Here is a 21,247-nt window from a genome sequence, read left to right as displayed (position 1 = left end):
TCATCACATCCGCCTTAACTAAGGCTTTTCTACTCAATGCATCAGCTACTACATTAGCTTTTTCTGCATGATATTTCAAATCAAAGTCAAAATATTTCAAATATTCCATCCACCTTCTTTGTCTCATGTTTAATTCTCGCTGATCAAACAAGTATTTCAAGCTCTTATGGGCACTGAATAAATCAGATGGTGCGTCGTACAAGTGGTCCCTCCACACTTTCAAAGCGAAGACTATAGCTGCTAACTCCAGATCATGGGTGGGATAGTTCTCTTCATGGGGTTTAAGTTGTATGGAAGCATAAGTTATCACATTCTGATCTTGCATAAGTACACAACCAAGACCCTTGGAGGATGCTTCACAAAAAACAGTGTATCTCTTGTTAGGATCAGGGATAGCTAACATTGGTGCTCTGGTTATTTTTTCCTTCAAGGTTTTGAAACTCTTTTCACATTCTTCGTCCCAAATAAAAGGTACATCCTTTATGGTAAGACGTGTCAGAGGTAAAGTAATTTGAGAAAATTTCACAATAAACCTCCGACAATAACCTGCTAAACCCAGAGAGCTTCTAACTTCTGCAACATTCTTAGGCCTTGCCCAATTCTGAACAGCTTCTACCTTTGACTGATCCACTGATATTCCTCCATAAGAAATGACATGCACCAAAAATTTAACTTCAGTTAGCCAAAATTCAAACTTGCTGAATTTGGCATACTACTGCTTTTCTCGAAGAACATCTGAAACTATTCTCAAGTGATGAGCATGTTCTTGAGGATTCTTGGATTAAACCAGATTGTCATCGATGAAAACAACAACAAACTGATCCAAGTATGGTTGGAAAATTCTGTTCATATAATCCATAAACACCGCTGGGGCATTAGTCACACCAAAAGGCATGACCAAAAATTCATAATGTCCATATCGTGTTCTAAAGGCCGTCTTGGATACATCTAATGATTTGATACGGATTTGATGATAACCCAATCTGAGATCAATTTTAGAAAACAATGCTGCTCCTTTAAGTTGATCTAATAAGTCGTCAATTCTTGGAAGTGGATACTTGTTCTTGATTGTCACTTTATTCAACTGACGGTAGTCGATACATAACTTCATACTACCGTCCTTCTTCTTAACTAATAAGACTGGTGCACCCCAAGGGGACACATTGGGCCTGATAAAGTGTTTCTGAATGAGTTCTTCCAATTGAGACTTTAATTCTTTAAATTCTGAAGGAGACTTTTTATATGGTGCCACTGACATAGGCTCAGCTCCCGGAATGAGATCAATAGAAAATTCAACTTCTCTTTCAGGGGGTAAACTGGAGATATCAGGAGGAAAGACATCAAAATACTCATTAACAATTGGAATGTCATGGGGACTCAATTCTGGTTCTGATGTCATAGTGAGCATGATATAGAACTTCTTATCATTATCACAAATGAACTGGAGCATCTGATAAGTGTGATTAATTAATTCTGATAACGCTACTCCCTCGGCTGTGTCATTAGTAGGCATGTAAATACTTTTCTCCAAACATCCAATATACACATGATTTGCTGAAAGCCAATCCATGCCTAAAATCACATCAAGTTGTTTCATAGGAAGACACACTAAGTCTATATAGTACGTCTTATTTGACACGGTGATAGGACAATTCTGACAAACGTAGTTAGCCACAATTCCACCATCTGTAGCAATGGTCACGGTCATGGGAGGAATTAATGGTGACAAGGGTAATTACAGGGTCTCTATGCACTTAAAGGAAATAAAAGAACATGTTGCACCACAATAAAAAAGTACTCTAACTGGATTTTGACCAATATGACACACACCCGCAATCAAATCTGTGTTCGCCTGAGCTTTCCTACCGTCCAGCGAATACACTCGACCCCTGCTAGTAGTAGTACCTTCATTAGTACCTTTACTACGACTGTTCGGGCATTCATTGGCAAGGTGTCCTGGTTGCTTAAATGCATAGCAAATTCTGGATCCAAACATACATTCCCCTTTGTGAGCTCTTCCACAGTTTTTACAAATAGGATTTGTTCTGAGAAAATTGGGTTGTTTTCCCCTTTGTGGAGAACCTTTAGGCTTCAACTTGTCTCGATGCTTGTCTTGAAATATGTTTTCCTCTTCTCATAGGCCATTGCTCTCTCCCTAGCTATCTTTTCAATCCCCATTTCGGCAGTCAAGCTATCATGAACTAATTCAACAAAACTTGTGTTTTTCTGCAACCTCACAACCGTATCAATTTCACCTCTCAAGCCACGCCTGTACTGATTTATCTTCCAAGTATCTGTTTCTACACACTCGTTGTAACCAGAGTAGTAAGACAATTCTTCAAACTTCTTTGTAAATTCAGTGACTGACATGCTTCCCTGTTTGAGTTCCAAAAACTCTCTTTCCTTCTGAGCCCTGTAGGACGATGGAACATACTTTTCTAGCATTGCTTCCTTGAAAGTAGCCCATGTAATTTCTACACCATTTGTTTATTCGGCGCTGAGCAAATTCCCACCATTCTTCTACTGCGCCTCTGAATTGGTGAGTGGCATAGATTACTTTCTCAGCATCAGTACATTCCGCCATCCTGAAATTTTTTTCCATTTGTTTCAACCACCTTGAGGTTCACCGTATCCGTTAAATTCGGGAGGATGATGTCTGTTATACTCTCGAAAGACCGGATTGAAGTGGATAAAATAGTCACAAGGAAGGGGGGGTTTGAATTGTGACCCTTTAAAAATTAACCTGTGACTTAAAAAGTAATTCTCGAGCTGAAACTTGGAATGGTCAAGTTAATAACAGACTTCAGAACGTTCTGATGTCTGAGTGCAGAAACAGTTTAACAAGATAAATGTGTATGTGTGTGTTTGTGTTTGCAGTAAATAAAGAGCGTAGGGAAGAGAGAATAAACACAGAGATTTATAGTGGTTCCCCCAATGTGGGTTAGTCCACTCCTCACAGTCTTGTGAGAGTTTCCACTATGATGCTTGAGATAACCTCTCAAATCCTACACCTTACAATCTGTGCTCACCTGAACACTTACAACTCTGTATTCTCTAAGCCTCAGCAGGCTTGCACCTTGTTGCTAAGTTAACCACTTAGACTTTTACAACCTTTGCTCAAACTAACACTTTAGTACCCATAAAGCTAGATGAGACTTTCTTTTCTTCTTGCTAAGTTACCCAGTTAGACTTTTGCACCTTTTGCTCAAACTAACACTTTAGTACCCCTAAAGCTAGATGACACTTTACAAGATGTTTGAAGTTTGAATGTTTGAGAAACAAACAGAAGAGGAAGAAGAAGAAGAAGAAGAAGAAGAAGAAGAAGTTATCTTAGAGATAACAAAGAGTATTGATGTGCACTAAGTAAACGAAAGCCTTAGAGATTGATCAAATTCAATTGCAAGAGCTTCAAACAAAATCAAGTTGTTTTCTTGTATGCTTTGCAATGGTGTAAGTAATGCTGAGTCTTTGATCTCTATTTATAGAGTTTTTTGGCTCATATAGCCGTTTGTAGGGTGTCAAATGGTGTTATGACACGTATCATGGGCCCCACAAGCTTTTACTTGAAAATCTAGGTGAACATTCTGACCATCAGAATGTTGTTGTGTTCCTAGGATGAACATCAGAATGTTGCTGTGTTCTTCATCAGAATGTTGATATTCATGATGTTCTTCATCTGGGTTCATCATTGATGAATGTTTGATGAGTTTCTGGGTTTGTTCAAGGCGTGACATGAGATTTGTTGGGTTTTATCCACCAAAAAGTAACTTCTCCATATGCATCAAAAGTTGCTGGATAAAGTAGGATAAAGATGAACCAAATCTGCTTTGGTCATGGTGCAGGAGAGAGAGGATAGTGGGTCTGCAGCTTCAGGCCCATGCTTCTAGGAGATTTGCTTGATTTTGTTCAGAGTACAAGTTATCTCTGATGCAAGATCTCCTTTTGCTACCTTTTTCATCTTTCCACCAACTACACTGTTCATAACTGGAAGTATGTGCAGGAGTGAACATTCTGACCATCAGAATGTTTCATTTGCTCTTACTTTAGGATGATTTGTAAGACTACTTTTGATGTAATCAATCCTAATAGTAGAGACATAACTGAAGTGCAGTAAATGCAACATCTAGGATAATATTCTCATTGGAATAATCCTAGTACTTTAATGTTCATAGTCTTAGATGAACATTAAAGATCTTTTTGACATAGTTCCTTGTCCATGCCTTTATTGTTGAAAGATCCATGCATATGTACTTTTCTGGACCTTTTATTCATGTCAAGTGTACTTGCATGTTCTTCACGTTCTTGATGAATCTGGGATTCCTTATGAACACCCTTCTGAACTTCCATCAGAACGTTCTGATCAACTCACTGATCAACATTCTGAACTAACTTTCTGAACTTCAGAGTTATTTAATGAATTCAAATGTACTTTGATTTCTTGTATCTTGGTATGATTTAAACTTTGTTTGTGTCTTGGTTAATCACTTAAGAACGCACAAATACCAAGAACTATCAAAGTCCATTAATCCTTTAATCACCATAGATGCCTTTAATGATTTCTTGATCCAAAGTCAAAATCATTGTCTGCATAAGATATGTTCATGTCACATCTGTTCTTGCATGTTCTTGGTGTGGACATTGATTTATGGGTTTGCTCTAATGAACCTTCTGAGCAACCTTCTGAACAACATTCTGAACTCCTTCTGGGTTCATATATATGAACTTCAGAATGTTTCTTCTGGGCTCCTTCCTTTTTGACAGTTGTACTTTGTGCTGAACATTCTGATGCTCTTAAACACTTTGAACCTTATGAAGGTTGTTTATTTATTTCCTTCAAGAACTACTTGAAGCATATAAATGAGAGATCATTTGTTCTGACAAACAAGATGATTCTTTCTTTGAAGTCCAAAAGAATATATCTTTGCATCTAGTTCATCACTGCATGCACCTGATGACTTTAAATATTCTTTGTTTATGGCCATGAAGTAATCCTTTATTATTTCTGGATATATTCAGGGTTAATGTTCATGATTATTATTAACTCCATTCACATGAACATTCTGATCTCTGTTCATATGAACATTCTGAACTCTGAACTTCTTATCTTCAGAAGCTTTGGAAGTGTGAAACTTTGAGAAGGTTCTGAGAATCATCATAACTTGTATGCATAGTTCCTTTTATCTTCTTTACCCATGGTGGATCTTCAAATTATATAACATAAAACTCAATGTGAGTTTTGTCACATAACTTCAAGCACATCTTTGTGCAGGTTGTGATGTAAGGTCTTCCATCATGATTCAAGTTCTTCTATAACACCCTACTTCTAATAAGCGGTAAAACGCGCGAATATATAAACATATTCTAGAAATAGATGCTACGTCTTCATTCAACCACAAAACATGCATGTATAAATTGTCAAATCTCATAAACATAGCAGCGGAATATATAGACGTAAACCATATGAATAACATCTCCAAATCTCATGATAATAAATACATCTCATAATCTCAGATACAATCAATATCTCAACTCCAAAACTACATAATCAAAACAGAATTCAACATGCAAGTACTACCCTAGATTAGAGCCCTAATCTAGACACTTGCACCTAAAAAGAGGAACTTCACTCCTCGGCAACGTCAAGCATAGAGTCTAAGCATCCTGCACTCCATTTACCTGTCCATACAGAAAGGTAGGTGGTAAACCACTGAGGGTTAGTATTACATCATCATAATCCATATAAGATTTAATCAAGAACATTGGAAATGAAAGATATATCCAAGAACAATTCATACATATATTCACAAGTATTAACGACACTCATATCATTCAATATCATCATTCCAAGTTCGTACCAACAAGTGTTTCATACACGTATCACATATACACAATCATCCCTCCTAGAACACTAGCATCACATGATTATTATTCCCCATCACTTACATTTCAAGCTATCACATTATTAACATGGCATAGCAAGTATATCCAATCTCTGAACAAATTATAAGTTCATCAATTATCAATCAATGAAGGATTACTCACCTTATTCTTCACTTAGCATACTTAACTCAACAAGTACAATTCATCATTTCAAAGTTATAAGCAAGCAATCATCATTATCAAAGAAATCACCACATCTCATGTATATACATATACAATTCTCACCTCATCATTATTATTAATTAATTATCATCAAATAGGTTCACCAAGTGTATAAGCACAAACAAGTAAGACATGCAATTAGAGTATGATTCATTTACTCACAATCAACAATAAAATCCACCAATGTACATATACACCAATCCACATAATCACAACATTCACCAAATTTCACCATTACACAAATTCACCAAGTCACATATTCAATTATGACACGACTCATCAATTAATCAAATGCATGCAATGTTCTAGACTCTTCTAGATGCATGCGGTACCATATCACCTCAAGGTCGTCACCTTCGATGCAACAAAAACATCGTAATCACCTCAATTGGATATAAAATCCACCACCATCAGTCATGAATGCATGAACATATGACTCGACTCAATGCATATGTTCACACAAACAATAATCACCTCACCATCACCATCATTTTGCATACATGCATTCACCAACAAGGTCACCATCAATATTAGCAAGTATGAATTCACCACCAACAATCAACATTTAACATGTTCAACAAACAACATAACATAAACATGTTCATCACCATTCAATTAGTATATATGCATCGACAACAATTCACCACCACTTGACATATATATAATAACCAACAACATCCACAATTCAATCAACATATAGTTATCACATATATACATCATCAATCATCTCCACATAAATCAACATATAGTTGCCACATTTCCACATAATTCCTTACAATCCAAATAAAGGAACAAATACAACATATGATCACAAACATCATATTAATCACTCAACAACCATTCATACATCATCTCGTCATCATATTAATCTATTCATAAAGGATTCATAAGCAATTGGTTCTCAAAAATCATCTTCAATCAAGTTCGTCTCCAAAAATCACAACATTGAAAATAATTGAGTCATCTAACCAAAACCAAGTAAACAAGTTCCAACGCCTCAACTAAGCACACCTCTAGGCCACATATGGGTGCAATAGAGGATACCTTGGCGTTTCACCGGCCAAATACGACGAATTCATAAAAATCAGAAAGTTCATCTCACCGAAACACTTTTCAAGAAATTTCCATTTTCTAAGCAAAATAAGTTAGACCCAACACATCATAGTTTGAAAACCATAATTGAACTTATAGAACCCAAGTTGAAAGTAGGAAGCAATCCATAAGGTTTGGGTCGACTTAAAAGTAGTTATGTGGAGTTTTCGTAAAATTTCTCTAAGACATCCTTAGAGTGTTTTCCTCATAACATAAAATCCAAGAATCAAAGCAGAAATGAGTGAAAAAGTACAAAAAACGCAGAAACCGAAGTTCTGTCAGCACGCACGGCCCGTGCCATGCACGGCACGGCCGTGCCAAGGAAACAGAAAGTTAGCACGGCCCGTGCCATGCACGGCACGGCTGTGCTCGATTGACAGCACAGCTTTTTCTGCGTTTTTCCGTTTTCACCATTTCGCGCATAAAATTCAAACCGTTAATCGGATTTCGATGCCGGTTTTGCCTACACGCTCCTGACACTTAGCTCTATCATAATCTACAGAAAAATTCAAGTTTCAACCATCCCAAAATCATTTCTCCCAAACCTCACATAATCACTTATTTGCAAAAACGCTTAAACACCGACATTTCGCACGAAAAACCCGTTTTCTCCCAAACGACTCGACTAACACAACCACAAAATGAAAACAGAAATTATACCAAGTCCAATTCATCCAACAACATCAAAAACTCAGTCAACAACTTCATATTTCAAAAGTTCATTTTGGTCCTTCACATGAACATCTTAGCACAACTTCACAAATTCAAACAACAACTTCACAAAATGGAATACTCATGGTATAAATCAAAAACAACAACATATCTAATTCATCAACAACCTCATTCAAACATGAATCCATCACAAATCAACCACAACAAAACTAATTTATACCATTTTGAGCAAAATCAACAAAGTATACATATAAACATATATTGAGCATGTAATTTCATCAACAACGACTTGATTATCAACAAATCATGTTCTCAAACATAACAATAACAATCATGCACGAATTTACACCAATTAAAATCAATTCATCAATTTCACAAAATGGGTAGAAATGAAAAGTTAGGGATTATGGTTGAAATCTAACCCTCTTACCTCTAGCACCAAGATTCTCTAACTCAAGCTTCAATTTAGCTCCTAGATGATGAATCCCTCTTCTAGCTCTAACCCTTGTTCTTGTTCTTCTCTCTAGCCTCTATCTCTACTCTTCTCAAATGAACAAATGTGGTAAAACCCTATTTCTCTACTAACATTAGTTTATATAGGCTCCCTTAATTGGGCTTAATTCACAATCTTAATGGGCCTAACCCATTCCTATTCTAACCCCAAAATTGTTATTACTCACTTAACGGTAAAATATATCATTAACGGTCACTTACCGGTAAATAAATAATTACTACACTCTCTCTAGTAACTTGGTGAAATATTAACTCTCACTAAGCACTAAAAATAATCTTCAACTAAATTACAAAATTGCCCTTACTCTCAAAATGACCAAAATACCCCTAAGTCCAAGATGAGTAAAATACCCTTCTAACACAAAATTCTACAAATCCCAACCAATAATCCACACAGAGGCAAATAATCACATAAGAGCACATATAACACACATAAATAAATAATAAAATAAATCTAGTCAAAAATCGGGCTGTTACATCTTCCATCATGATTCTTGAGCTATGAATCTTCATGGAGATATGATCTTGTTGTTTCAATTGATGATATACTCATTCTTTCATTGTTGAGTAGATATGATGCACTTATCAATGTGGGTGGCTTCTAGCTTATCCACTTATCTGATTCCTGTTCTTTTAACAAAAACTCAAGTGCAACCATCAGTAGATCACCATTCATAAAACTTATTATTTATTCCACGAGGTTTGTTATCATTAAAACATTTATCAAAAAGATTTTTGCTTCAACAATCTTCCCCTTTTTGATGATGGCAAACCTTTTGAATAAATATTAAGTTTTATGATGGATATAATAATAAATGTAAGAATGTTCATGGATATGCAATTAAACTCCCCCTAAACACATGCAAGAGTTTAATTCTTATCAAACTAATTAAACTCCCCCTCAACATATGGAAAAGGTTAATTCATAACATTCTTCGTTAGTTAAATCCATTTTAGATTTTTTCTCTCCCATAATACATATGTCTCCCCATCCTAGGTTTTTCTCCCATCATATATATCTCTCCCCCTTTTGTCATCTATCAAGAAGTAGTAGGGGTTATATGAAGGACAAGTGACATAATTTTGGAAGGTAAGAATCACAAGACATTGCATGTAAGTGCATTCATATATTAAACTCATGGTTTAATTAAAACACATTGCAGGAATCATGATCAATCATTATTTCAATCAGTTGTATAAACAAGACATGAAAAATGAGAACATATGCAACCATTTCAACATATTCCAAATATGAGATATTTTTCTCAAAATTGAGAAAATGTTTTTGTCCTTGATTACAATGTTTATGAAAAGATTGATATTTTCAAGTATAGAAAACTCCCCCTAAGTTTTAGAGATGAATATCCTATTACATTTCAAATCTTTTGATTTTCTAAGAAAATAATTATTTTCTTTTACTCATTGTCATAGCAGATAAGTTTTTCATCTTGACAAAGTCATGCTCATAATTTAGAAAATGATTAACTAATCTAAATTAAGTCTTTAACAGAGAAAAGATCAATTGATCTTATTCAGCAATTTCTAAAATTGAGAGAAAATGTAGTCTTTGTGGAAGCGGTGAAATCAAAGTTTAGAAAAGATCTTTCTCTCTCTACAGTATTCTCACGTTGGAAAATATTGCTGAATTTTTTCAAAAGATGAAATGCTTCAGAGTATCATTTGATGCAAGATAGTTTCTTTAAAAGAAATCAATTACAAGCAACAATTTTTAACATAATTTGTGGAAATCACACATGCTTACAGTCAAGTATATGCAGCAAATTTATGCACAAACACATATTGATATGTCATTGATGATTACAATTCTATCTTTGTCTTCAATTTTTGCAATTAAAGTAAGATAATCATTCAACAATGCTTAAAACAAACTTTCATGCTCAAAGCAAGGCCAATATAAGTTTAAGAATAAAATATGCGGACCTTAGAATTTTATTTTTTTTTAAGATTATAACAAGATCACACATACAACATCACAATGAAGATTAAGTGTATAAAAAATATCTTCTAATGATAGATTCAAACATAAGATTCATTTGAATTCATGTTTGAAGAATGGTATTTTCATAAACCATATCAAAATCAAGTGAATATCTTCACGTTTCAGATTATTCTGAAGTTTGACAAATTAAGACATTTTTTATGTTTCAAATCAATGAACAATCATGATTCAACATTTACGATCAAACATAAATCTTCCTATCAATTATTTAACAACAATGATGATTTAGTTTGCAACTCATGTCAATAACTCAGATATAAATGCATCAGAATCATTTATTTCAAATGTGAAAAGATAAGTATTCACAAAATGATGTAACACATTTAACATTTAACATGATAATTAAGAAGGAATTTGGGGCAAACTATGAGAGAATATTATGCATGAATTTATACATAACAGAAGCAACCCCTTGTTCAATTATAAGCACACTAATTCATTTTAAATGCACCCTTAATATATCTTGTTAAAGCATAAGACATCATGCAATGATTTTAATCATCAATTATGACTTGTGCAATTGCAAATGAGTATGATACCATCATGAAAGGAGTGTGAACAAAGTGTGAAACAATTATTGCATTTAAGTTTAAACATTTGATATATGCACATATTAGACATGACAGAATTTGATGCATTCAATCATCATATTTATTAGTGCAAATAAATGTGTACCTTATGCGATGATATCCCTCACTTTGAGATTCAATGAAGAGAGCATGTTTCTCTTTCTTTGAAATACTTTCTCATCTGAATGGAGAAGTCTAAGCAACAATAAGCATAACATTTTGAAGCAGCTTAATCATCAGTAGCTTTCTCTTCTTCTTAGTCTTTCCAGATTTCTGATATGAGTGTCTTTTAACATATCCAGATGTTTCAGGATCTGCAGACATATGATCAACAGATGGAATGCTTTGTTCATGAAGAATGTTCCTTTGAACATTCTGAACTTGAGTTGAAGGAATTGTTCCATCATTTTCTGTCTGAGAATCCTCAAAGACACTTGAATTGAAGTCTGAGCTGAATTCCTCCACATTCAGATCAAAACCAGCTTGCTTTCCAGCTAGCTCATCCTTATCAGATTCCTTTGTGGTAGTTTTTCACTAAGCATGTTTGTGGCTAGAGCTTTAGCAACATCATGCATATCTTGATATTTTAATGAGACAAGATCATTTCCCATATCAGATTCTAGAACAATTTCTTGTTCATCAAACTGGAGTTCACTCATGATGTTTGTAACATCACTTCAGATTTTGAAATTGTTTCAGCAGAAGAATATTTAAAGGATCCTTGTCCAATAAAAGCTTCCAGATTTGTTAGCTTTCTGAGGTATTTTTCAGAAGCTTCTTCAATTTCATTAATCTTCTGAAGTTGTTAAGCAGGAACTTCTTCATCTTTCTGAGTCCATTTTTTAGTAACTGCATGAACTTTTCTGAATTCATGTTTCAGTAGTTGCATCAGCTTCCTAAACCTTATTTGCTGCAATCTCAATATTTGAGGTATTGCTTCAACTTGCTGACTTTCATTCTCAGCAACATCAACTTCCTTTTGAAGTTTTTCAACATTCTGAACTTCATCAACTTTCTGAACAGCTTCCTTAGCAATGTCTGCAACTTCTTGGAAGGTTTCTTCAGGGATGTCTTGATCCATTGTTGGAGGATCCTCATTGTTGTCAAATTCTTTATGTCAAATATTTGGCAATCCTTCTCATACACTTCACTTTTTCAGGGGCATCTTAAAATGCATGAATATGAGTGTGAAAGCTAATTCATATAGAGTATGAGAAGTCTTCTTGTTCTTCAATCATATGTTGCCAAAATATGTAGTTGAGATCTAAAGACAATATGTTGAGAAAATGGTATATGATCAACATTAATGACATACTCAAACACTTTCACTTATTGTAGCAAGTGAATGCAGAGATTGTTTAGACAAGTCTTTTGATTAGATCATCTTCTTCAATCTTGAGCTTGCAAAAATAATTCTCTTATTTGCATTATATGAGTGCAGTTCTTATGACCAGTAAGGTCCTTGATGTTTGATCCAACATTCTCTAACCTTCCAAAGATATTGAATGTTCTTTGAGTAATAGCTCTTGCTAACCAAATTTCTCAAAGTATAAGATTTTTACCTTGCTTGAAAACAGAGAGATGAAATTTGAAGCTTTAAATTTTTTGAATTGAGTAGCTTCAGCATCAGGAGCATTTTCCTGAACATTCTGATCTGCAGATTCACGAGCATTCTGATCTTCAATTTCAGATGTTTCTTGAACATTATGAATTGCAGCCACTTTGAACATTCTGATCTTTAGTTGCAGATGTTTCTTGAACAATCTGAACTGTTTCCTGAGCATCTTGAAATACATCAGTGTTGAAGCCTGAGTTTAGATCATTTATGTTGAGATCAAAACCAGTTGAAAATTCTATTTGCTCATCTTCTTGTGATTGAGTAATTTCTCCACTCATCATCTTAGAAGCCAAGATTTTTGCAACTTCCTGAGTATCTTCATCAACTTCTTGAGCAACTTGGTCAGTATTTTCTTCAACTCTCTGATCTTGGTCAGAAGGGTTTTCTTCAACATTCTGAGGTGTGTCAACCTTCTGATGTTCTTCTTCAGCAGCATTCACTGGAGTTGCTACAACAATCTCATCTTTCTTCTGAAGAGATACATCATCAACCTTTTGAGTATCATCGTCTGTGATTGAAGTAGCCATATGAGCTTCTTGAGGTACCGCATCATCATCTATTCGAGATACAACCTCATCTTGCATATTTTCTTCTTTAACAACTTCATCTTCTTTCTGAAGATGTTCTTCATTCTCACCAGCAGCAATCTGAACTGCTTTTTGTAACACCCTACTTCTAATAAGCGGTAAAACGCGCGAATATATAAATATATTCTATAAATAGATGCTACGTCACCAATCAAAACAAAACATACATGTATAAATTGTCAAGTTTCATAAACATAGCAGCGGAACATATATAATCCATATGAGTAACATGTCCAGATCTCATGACAATAAATACATCTCTCAGATACAAACAATGTCTCAACTCCAACTACATAATCAAATAAGATCCAACATGCAAGTACTACCCTAGATCAGAGCCTTAATTTAGACACTTGCATATAAAAAGGAGGAACTCCGCTCCTCGGCAACATCAAGCACACAAACTAAGCACCCTGCACTCCATCTACCCCGTCCATACGGAAAGGCAGGTGGTAAACTACTGAGGGTTAGCATTACATCATCATAATCCATATGAAAACACAGCATTCAAGGAATCATACATATCACATATACAAACCATCCCTCCTAGAATACTAGCATCACATGAATATTATCCCTCATCACTTACATTTTGAGCTATCACATTATTAACATGGCATAACAAGTATATCCAATCTCTAAACAAATCATCGACATAAGTTCGTCAATTATCAATCATTGAAGAATTACTCACCTTGTTCTTCACTTAGCATACTTAACTCAACAAGTACAATTCATCATTTCAAAGTTATAAGCAAGCAATCATCATTATCAAAGAAATCACCACATCTCATGTATATACATATACAATTCTCACCTCATCATTATTATCAAATTAATTATCATCAAATAGGTTCACCAAGTGTATAAGCACAAACAAGTAAGACATGCAATTAGAGTATGATTCAATTACTCATAACCATCAATAAAATCCACCAATGTACATATACACCAATCCACATAATCACAACATTCACCAATTTCACCATTACACAAATTCACCAAGTCACATATTCAATTATGACACGACTCATGATTAATCAAATGCATGCAATGTTCTAGACTCTTCTAGATGCATGCGGCACCATATCACCTCAAGGTCGTCACCTTCGATGCAACAAAAACATCGTAATCACCTCAATTGGATATAAAATCCGCCACCATCAGTCATGAATGCAGGAACATCTGATTCGACTCAATGCATATGTTCACACAAACAATAATCACCTCACCATCACCATCATTTTGCATACATGCATTCACCAACAAGATCACCATCAATATTAGCATGTATAAATTCACCACCAACAATCAACATTTAACATGTTCAACAAGCAACATGACATAAACATGTTCATCACCATTCAATTAGTTTATATGCATTGACAACGATTCACCACCACTTGACATATATACAATCACCAACAACATCCACAATTCAATCAATATATAGTTGTCACATATATACATCATCAATCATCTCCACATAAATCAACATATAGTAGCCACAATTCCACATAATTCCTTACAATCCAAATAAAGGAACAAATACAACATATGATCACAAACATCATATTCATCACTCAACAATCATTCATACATCATTTCATAATCATATTAATCTATTCATAAAGGGTTCATAAGCAATTGGCTCTCAAAAATCATTTTCTACCAAGTTCGTCTCCAAAAATCACAACATTGAAATTAATTGAGTCATTTAACCAAAACCAAGTAAACAAGCTCAATTGCCTATGCCATGTATCCTCACAAGTCACATATACGTGCAGTAGAGGTTACATAAGCATTTCATCGGCCAAATACGATGAATTCATAAAAATCACAAAGTTCGTCTAACCGAAACACTTTTCAAGAAATTTTCCATTTTCTAAGCAAAACAAGTTAAATCTCTCACATCATAGTTAAAATACTACTAAACACCTTAATTTAACTCATAAAACATAAGTTTGAGGTTTGGAACCAATCCATAAGGTTTGGGTCGACTTAAGAGTAGTTATGCAGAATTTTGTAAAATTTCACCAAGACCACCTTGGAGTATTTTCATCATAACTCAAAAACCAAAAATCATTTTCAAGTCAAACCAAAGCCTCTGGAAAGCTAACAAAATTATCTACAACTTTCATGTTTATACCAAAAACCAAATCAAAACAGAAACAGGAGAAAAAGACGCATGAATGTGAAACAAGGGGTTCTGTCCTGTGCAACTCGCAATTGCGAGTAACTTTACACGCCATTGCGAGTAAGCTTCCAGGAAGCCCTGCTGCTCGCATCCAACTCGCCATTGTGAGTGCGGTGGCGAGTTGTGACAGTAGTTTCGGGAAAAAGAGCCATTTTTACCCCAAAACCCCAATTTTGACTTCCCAAAGCTCAAATTTGATCCCAAAGTTTGTTTAAACATTTCCAAACATGAAAAGACACTCAAAATCATGTAAAACTTGCACCAAAACATCCTTACAACAAAAATCATCATTTGACCCATTTTTATGAAAACTTCAAGAACAACACAAATTCATAACAACATTAAAGATTATGATTACCCAAGGTTTTAATTATCAACAACAACATCTATTAACAGCAACAGCAACTAACCATCATGAATTCATCAATGATTCATCAACAACAACACCTCATATCATCATTTTTGGACAAAAATGCAAAGCACACATATATCCACAACTTAAGCATGTAATTTCATCATTAACAACTCAATTAACATTCAATTTGCATACCCAAACATTGCATCAAAACATTAGCACGAATTTACAATTAATTAGGTTCAATTCATCAATTTCACAAAATGGGTAGAAAAAGAAAAGTTATGAATTATGGTTGAATTCTAACCCTCTTACCTCTAGCACCAAGAATCTCTAACCCAAGCTTCAATTTAGCTCCTAGATGATGAATTCCCTCTTCTAGCTCTAGCCTCCAACCCCTTTCTTTTGTTCTTCCTCTTAAAACCCTTATCTTCTCTCCAGCTCTATCTCTTCTCAAATGAAAATGTTGGTAAAACCTATTTTCTCTACTAACAAGAGTTTATATAGGTCCTATTTAATTGGGCTCAACTCACAATATCTTAATGGGCCTAACCCATTTCTATTCTAACCTCAAAAATGTTACTACTCACTTAACGGTAAAATATAACACTAACGGTCACTTAACGGTAAACTAAATAATTACCTCACTCTCCAACACTTAGTAAAATAAGAACTCTCACTAAGCACTAAAAATAACCTCCAGCAAAAATTACAAAATTACCCCTACTCTCAAAATGACCAAAATGCCCCTAAGTCCAAAATGACTAAAATACCCTTCTAATACCGAATTCTACAATTTCCAACCAAAAAAAATACACACAGGGGCAAATAATCACGCAAGAGCACATATAACACAATTAAGAATAATAAAAATAAATCTAATCGAAAAATCTGGCTGTTACAACTCTCCCCCACTAAAAGAATTTTCGCCCTCGAAAATTACCTGAAGGAAACAACTCTGGATACGCAACCCTCATCCTACTCTCCGATTCCCAAGTGGCACTCTCACCAGTTGGTCCAACCCATATCACTTTGACCGAAACGATCTCCTTGCCACGCAAACGCTTCACCTCCCGATCCTCAATCCTCACTGGCCAAGTCTCAACGGTCAAATTATCCCTTACTTCCAAATCATCCACTTGAATCACATGAGACACATCATACACATACTTCCGCAACTAAAACACATGAAACACATCATGAAGATTCGACAAAGATGGTGGTAACGCAATCTGAAACGCTACAACCCCAACCTTCTCAATAATCTCAAACGGTCCAACAAAACGAGGAATCAACTTTCGACACTTCAAAGCACGACCAACACCGGTTACAGGATTCACTCTCAAAACTACATGATCACCAACCTGAAACTCAATGTCCTTCCTCCTCTTATCATGATAACTCTTCTGCCTACTGAGACGCTCTCATCTTCTCTTGGATCATCTTAACCTTTTCCGTAGTCTCTTGCACAACCTCCGGTCCAAACAAAGCATTTCACCTGACTCATACCAACACAACGGTGTCCTACACCTCCGACCATACAAAGCTTCAAACGGCGCCATCCCGATACTAGAATGAAAACTGTTGTTGTAACTAAACTCAATCAACAGTAAACATTCGACCCAACTGACACCTTGCTCCAACACACAAGCTCTCAACAAATCTTCCAAACTCTGAATAGTCCTCTCTGTCTGACCATCAGTCTGGGGATGATAAGCAGAACTCAACCTCAACTTAGTCCCCGAAGAAACTTGCAAACTCTCCCAAAACTTAGAAGTAAACCTCGGATCTCGATCCGACACAATACTAGAATGAATACCATGCAATCTAACAATCTGGTCAATGTAGATCTCAGCCAACTTCGCCACATACATACCGGTCTTGATAGGAACAAAATGTGCCGACTTCGTCAACCGATCAACAATCACCCAAATCGAATCAAAACCTTTCGCGGTCTTCGGCAAAGCTCCAACAAAGTCCATAGAAATATTGTCCCACTTCCAATCTGGCACAAACAACGGTTGCATCAAACCTGACGGTCTCTGATGTTCAATCTTAGACTTCTGACAAACCAAACAAGCGTACACAAAATCCGCGATCTCTTTCTTCATTCCAGGCCACCAAAACAACCCCTTCAAATCTTGATACATCTTAGTCGCTCTTGTATGCATAGTTCCTTTTATCTTCTTTACCCATTGTGGATCTTCAAATTATATAACATAAAACTCAATGTGAGTTTTGTTACATAACTTCAAGCACATCTTTGTGCAGGTTGTGATGTAAGTTCTTCCATCATGATTCAAGTTCTTCCATCATGATTCTTGAGCTATGAATCTTCATGGAGATATGATCTTGTTGTTTCAACTAATGATATACTCATTCTTTCATTGTTGAGTAGATATGATGCGCTTATCAATGTGGGTGGCTTCTAGCTTATCCACTTATGTGATTCCTGTTCTTTTAACAAAAACTCAAGTGCAGCCATCAGTAGATCACCATTCATAAAACTTATTATTTATTCCACGAGATTTGTTATCATAAAACATTTATCAAAAAGATTTTTGCTTCAACACGGATTACCCATAGTTGGTGGCGGAGGATGGGGTTGCTGAAAGACCAGACCATGATGCATCATTTCAGCCCACTGTTGCTGAGCTTGGGCCTGCTGCTAAATCTGTTGTTGCATTAGCTGCATCATTTGTTGATGTTGTTGGGCATTCTGAGCTTATTGATCCTGATAATGTTGTTGCATCATCTGAGCCCACATGTAAGCCGCAGGATCCGCACCTTCATCAGTAGTTTGATTAGAACCGAACCTTGCTGAACCTCTTCGTCTTCCGGACATTTTGCCCTAACTGTCACATACAAGTCAAGTTGATTAGGCTCAACCAGATATAACAATTAGAATAAATATCCTGGATACAAATGGTCCATATACTTGGATTGTATTTTAATGACCCAAGGCACGGTCTGAATCGACCGGCTCTGATACCAAATTGTAACGCCCTTATAAAGTATCTAGAATTTTTACAGAGTGTCAAAATTTCGTACCGGTTACATTAAATTACAATACAGAAATTATATCTAACAAACTGATAATATACATACGTCTCAGGAATTCTTATCAAAATACATCTGAGTAGGTATAGAGTACAAACTATTAGGATAATACTAGTACTAACTGACGAGCACGTAATATTATACATAACTGAAACATCAAGTCTGATGTAAAGTCAAGGCCTAAAACATATCCAGAGACACACATATATATATATATATATATATATATATATATATATATATATATTTATATACACACACACACATATGAAACATCTTCTCAAAAGCTGGAATCACTCTGTGACCTTCTCTTTACCTTTCTTGCTAGATGTCTGCACACCTGAAGAAAAAAAAAATATGGAATGGGATGAGATATAATGTCTCAGTGAGCACCACATATCCTAGGCTGCAGGCAATCCTTGGGGATACCTATGATTGCCCTCTGTCTAAAGTCAATCTCTTTGAGGTTTATACATCTTTAACCTGTAATTCTGTAATCATATCATAACTGGATAATTAACACATTAGCTATCAATTGAGTTAGTAAAGTTAGCGTTGAACAATATAATTATCTGAATTGATTTTATGGAATAAAACCAGGTGGAGTAACCCCGGAATTTATTCCACTGCTAACCGGTAATAATTCCAACTGGCGAGAACCCACCTGACGGGGATACCAGACTCCACTTATTATTGTGGGGTCATCCTCACGGATAGTGCCCGTTCCAACTGGCGGGAACCTTTTGTATCCTAACTGGGGAGGATAGCAATAGCCACAGCTTATAAATCATTTAATATCATAAATGATAATGAGACTTAAATTCTCGTCTCTAACTGAAAAGTGTCAATAATAACTATATTTCTATAATGTTATCTTTCACGGGTTAGTGACCTACCCATAACTGATATTCATGGCTAATCTACTGTAAACATTTTCTTACACCAATATATACACACACACACACATTATGGTAGAATTTGATTAGAGGATACCATAACACATTTCGGCTACATTTTTGATACAAAGATAGTTTAAATTCTTAGCCAAGTAAAACCACTTATTACCATAAAAGTTTCATTTACATTGTCTAAGAATTGAGTCAAAGTTATAAAAATCCAACAATTTCACTTTTGGAAATATTAGCTGAAATTGTGTATTTATTCAAACATACAATAAAACTTGTCAAATTATTTTTCCTCCAATTCCTACACTACCATAAGTATATTTATCAACATAAGAGCTATTTTAGAGTACACTAGCAGGGGTACTAACTTAAGTCACAATGTCACTAATTATGTCCTAATTTACCAAAGTCATAAAATTATCATTCTAATGGCATAATTAAACTACCCAAAGGGAGGGATTTACTAACTAAAGGAACTCACACTCTTGTGTTGGTTCCTTTGTTGAACTTTGTGGCAAAACCTCCAAATCCAAGCCACTAGCTAAATTCCTTCTTCCTCCAATTGGTCCTACAATTATCAAACAAGTTAAAAATCACAACACCCATAACACATGAACACATACAAAAGCATAAGAATGGAGAATTTCCACAAAGAGCCATTTTCCCCAAAATGAAGGGTGTGGGGCGGCCTCCTCTTGTGGAGTGAAGTGAATACATTTTGGTTGCTTACCAAGTGGTTAAAACATCATGGGTACCTCTAAAAGCTTGCTTACAAGTGATTTCCAATGGATTTTGAGTGAAAATTTGAAACTTGGGGAATTATAGGGAAAGGGGCGGTTGGCTTGAAGAGAGGGAGAAGATGAGTTTTGAAGTTTGATTCTTACTAATAACACCAGAAGGAACCTATTTGTTGCTTAACTTTGATGATTTCATGAATGTCGCGTCATTTTTCGGAGATCAAGGCTATTTAATTAGCATAGACTCACTTTTTATTTCACGACTTTGAAAAAAATTTATTTAAATTGGGGGGGGGGGGGGGGGGGGGGGTCCGGGGGTTGGTTATATTTATGGAAGGTATTAGCACCCTAAATATTCGTAGTACTCTACGAGAACCTTTTGGTTTTATTTAACATTTTGTGCTATAAACTTGCTTGCATTTTTTTTTTTAAAAAAAAAAATGAAACTTTGAAATGATTAAAAAAAGGAAGACCTAATTAACTACATTTTATTGATTTGGAAGGACGAGTGTCCTCTGCCTACGTACCCGTGAGGGATCAAAACCTCGTAGTTCGGGGTTAAGAAAATGACGTTTGATTTGTTTTGGTGTTTTTTATTAATTTTGAAAAAAGGTTTTAAAATAAAAGCCAAGTGGCAGATGAGTATTTGTTTGTATTTTTTATATTGAAAGAAAGATGACTCAAAGTATGATTAAAATTGATTTGATATTTGATTAAGAAAGAAAGTAAAAAAACGATCACTTGATTGAAAATCAAGGTTTATTATGAAAATATTTTTGTGATTTTTGGATTATATGAATGTTTTTGTTGTTTTTGAATA

General features: G+C 35.2%; 1 pseudogene; it reads right to left on the bottom strand.

Moving 5' to 3' along the window:
* LOC146916021 (uncharacterized) overlaps positions 1-21,247 on the bottom strand; it is an 86,138-nt pseudogene that overhangs the window by 24,354 nt on the left and 40,537 nt on the right.

This window comes from Medicago sativa, chromosome 6, assembly GCF_051527215.1.
Source record: "Medicago sativa cultivar Bolivia chromosome 6, Bolivia_mono, whole genome shotgun sequence".
NCBI classification, from domain to species: domain Eukaryota; kingdom Viridiplantae; phylum Streptophyta; class Magnoliopsida; order Fabales; family Fabaceae; genus Medicago; species Medicago sativa.
Note: the sequence above shows the minus strand (reverse complement) of the source record. Positions and strands in the feature narration are given on the sequence as shown.